Source organism: Crocuta crocuta, unplaced genomic scaffold, assembly GCF_008692635.1.
Source record: "Crocuta crocuta isolate KB4526 unplaced genomic scaffold, BGI_CrCroc_1.0 scaffold938, whole genome shotgun sequence".
Lineage (NCBI taxonomy): Eukaryota > Metazoa > Chordata > Mammalia > Carnivora > Hyaenidae > Crocuta > Crocuta crocuta.
Window position 1 is genome coordinate 135,033 of NW_027530858.1, and position 3,944 is coordinate 138,976.

Below are 3,944 nucleotides of genomic sequence, written 5' to 3' on the forward strand. Positions count from 1 at the left end.
TTGTTTTTTTATTTTTTCTTTTCTTTACTTTTTTACTTTTTACTTTTTTATTTTTATTTTTATCATTTGTTTTTCCCTTCTTATTTCTTTTTATTTTTCCCTTTGGGTTTGCATGTTCATTGGATTTGTCTGTGCATTTGTGTGCCTTTGTTCCCTGTGGGTTTGTCTGTCTGTTTTCTTTTCCAGGGCTACCTCAAGAAACAAGCCAAAGTACACATGGTGGAGAGTCCCAAATACCACTACGAGTAGGGAAATAAAATAACCAAAGTCTCAACAAGAGAGACCAAGAGAAACCATTCAAAGAATACTTCCTGAACAGACAGGCTCTGGACAAAGAGCTTTCTTTAATACAGCAGTATTCGCAGGTGCAGAGTGTATAACAAGCTTTTAAAACTAACAAGAGACAGAAAGCTAACCAAAATGATGAAACGGAAGAACTCTCCTGCAAAGAAATTCCAGGAGAAAATGACAGGTAAAGAACGGCTCAAAACAGATATAAGCAACATAACTGAACAAGAATTTAGAACACTAATAATAAAATTAATCACTGGGCATGAAAAAGGTATGGAAGACATCAGAGAAATTATTGCTACAAAGACAATGGAGCTTAAATATAGTTGTGAATAATTAAAAATGCTATAAATGAGATGCAAAATAAAATGGAGGTGTCAAATGCATGGATTGAAGATGCAGAAAGGAGACTAGGTGAATTAGGGGACACAAGTATAGAAAAAGACGAAGCCGAGAAAGAGAAAGATAAACTGATCCAGAAATACAAAAAGAGAGTTCAAGAGCTGAGTGACACAATCAAATAGAACAATATCCATATCATAGGAATCCCAGAAGAGGAAGAGAGAGGGAAAGGCGATGAAGGAGTCCTTGAACAAATTATAGCAGAGAACTTCCCCACTCTGGGGAAGGAAACACACACTGAAATCCAAGAGGCACAGAGAAGTCCCTTCAGACATAACTTGAATCGATCTTCTGCATGACATATCATAGTGAAACTNAATAAAATTAATCACTGGGCATGAAAAAGGTATGGAAGACATCAGAGAAATTATTGCTACAAAGACAATGGAGCTTAAATATAGTTGTGAATAATTAAAAATGCTATAAATGAGATGCAAAATAAAATGGAGGTGTCAAATGCATGGATTGAAGATGCAGAAAGGAGACTAGGTGAATTAGGGGACACAAGTATAGAAAAAGACGAAGCCGAGAAAGAGAAAGATAAACTGATCCAGAAATACAAAAAGAGAGTTCAAGAGCTGAGTGACACAATCAAATAGAACAATATCCATATCATAGGAATCCCAGAAGAGGAAGAGAGAGGGAAAGGCGATGAAGGAGTCCTTGAACAAATTATAGCAGAGAACTTCCCCACTCTGGGGAAGGAAACACACACTGAAATCCAAGAGGCACAGAGAAGTCCCTTCAGACATAACTTGAATCGATCTTCTGCATGACATATCATAGTCAAAATGGCAAAATATAAGGACAAAGAGAGAATTTTGAAAGCAGCTAGGGAGAAAAGGGCCCTAACATACAAAGGGAAACCTATCAGAGTGGTGACAGACCTATCTACTGAAACTTGGCAGGCCAGAAAGCAATGGCAAGAAATCTTCAATGTAATGAACAGAAAAAAATATGCAGCCAAGAATCCTCTATCCAACAAGCCTGTCATTCAGAATAGAAAGAGAGATAAAAGTCTTCCCAAATAAACAAAAATCGAAAGAATTCATCACCACTAAACCAGCCATACAAGAAATCCTGAGCGGGACTCTATGAGGGAAATTTTGCAAGGAATGCAAGGTACCAGAAACAACACCACAGGCATGAATCCTACAAAGAATACGATGACTCTAAACCCATATTTTCAATAATAACACTGAGTGTAAATGGACTAAATGCTCCAATCAAAAGACATAGGGTAGCAGAATGGATAAAAAAACAAAATCCATCTATATGCTGTCTACAAGAAACTAATTATAGACCTGAGGACACCTTCAGATTCAAAGTAAGGAGATGGAGAAATATATATATTATGCTACTGGAAGTCAAAAGAAAGCTGGAGTAGCTATACTTACATCAAACAAGCTGGACTTTAAAGTAAAGACAGAAACAAGGGATGAAGAAGGGCATTATATAATCATATCTATCTCCCAACAGATAAGATCCCTGAGCCAGATGGCTTCCCTGGGGAATTCTACCAGACATTTACATCAGAGTTAATACCCATTCTTCTCAAGGTATTCCAAAAAATGAAAATGGAAGGAAACTTCTGGACTAATTTTACAAAGTCACCCTCACTTTGCTTACCAAAGCAGACAAAGACCCAGCCAAAACAGAGACCTATAGACCAATGTCCCTGATGAATATGGATGCAAAAATCCTCAATAAGATACAAGTGAATCGAACTCAACAGCATATGAAAAGAATCATCCACCATGATCAACTGGGATTCATTTCTGGGTTACAGGTCTGGTTCAATCTTCACAAATCAAAAAATGTGATATATCACATTAACAAAAGAAAAGGTAAGAACCATATGATCCTGTCGAGAGATGCAGAAAAACCATTTGACAAAATACAGTATACTTTCTTAATAAAAACCCTCGAGAAGTTGGGATAGAAGGAAGTTACATAAACATCTTAAAAGCCATTTATGTAAAGCCCACAGATAATACCATCCTCAATGGGGAAAATCGGAGAGCTTGCCTCCTGAGATCAGGAACATGACAGGGATGTCCACTCTCACCACTGCTGTTTAACATAGTGCTGGAAGTCCTAGCATCAGTCATCAGACAACAAAAGGAAATTAAAGGTATCAGAATTGACAAAGATGAAGTTAAACTTTCACTTTTCGCTGACGAAATGACGCTCTACATGGAAAACCCGACAGATTCCCCCAGAAGCCTACTAGAACTGATCCATGAATTCAGCAAAGTTACAGGGTAAAAAAATCAATGTTCAGAAATCAGTTGGCATTTTTAGACAACAATAATGAAGCAACAGAAAGATAAATCAAGAAACTGACCCCATTCACAACTGTACCCAGAACCATAAAATACCCAGTAATAAACCTAATCAAATATATAAAAGATCCGTATGATTAAAACTATAGAGATCTTATGAAGGAAATTGAAGAAGACACAAAGAAATGGAAAAATATTCCATACTCATGGGTCAGAAGAATAAATATTGTTAAAATGTCATTACTACCCAAAGCAATCTACACATTCAATGCAATCCCAATCAAAATTGCACCAGCATTCTTCTCACAACTAGAACAAACTATCCTAAAATATGTATGGAACCACAAAAGACCCCGAATAGCCAAAGTAATATTGAAGAAGAAAACCAAAATGGGAGACATCACCATCCCAGACTTTAGCCTCTACTACAAAGCTGTCATCATCAAGACAGTACGGTATTGGCACAAAAANTGAAAAATAAAACCAAAATGGGAGACATCACCATCCCAGACTTTAGCCTCTACTACAAAGCTGTCATCATCAAGACAGTACGGTATTGGCACAAAAACAGACACATAGATCAATGGAATAGAATAGAGAACCCAGAATTGGACCCACAAGTATATGGCCAATTAATCTTTGACAAGGCAGGAAAGAGTATCCAATGGAAAAAAGACAGTCTCTTTAACAGATGGTACTGGGAGAACTGGACAGCAACATGCAGAAGAATGAAACTAGACCACTTTCTTACACCATACACAAAAATAAACTCAAAATGGTTAAAGGATCTGAACGTGAGACAGGAAATAATCAAAACCCTAAAGGAGAAAGCAGGAAACAACCTCCTTGACCTCCACCGCAGCAACTTTACTTGACACATCCCCAAACGCAAGGGAAACAAGAGCAAAAATGAACTATTGGGACCTCATCAAGATAAAAAGCTTCTGCACGGCAAAGGAAACAATC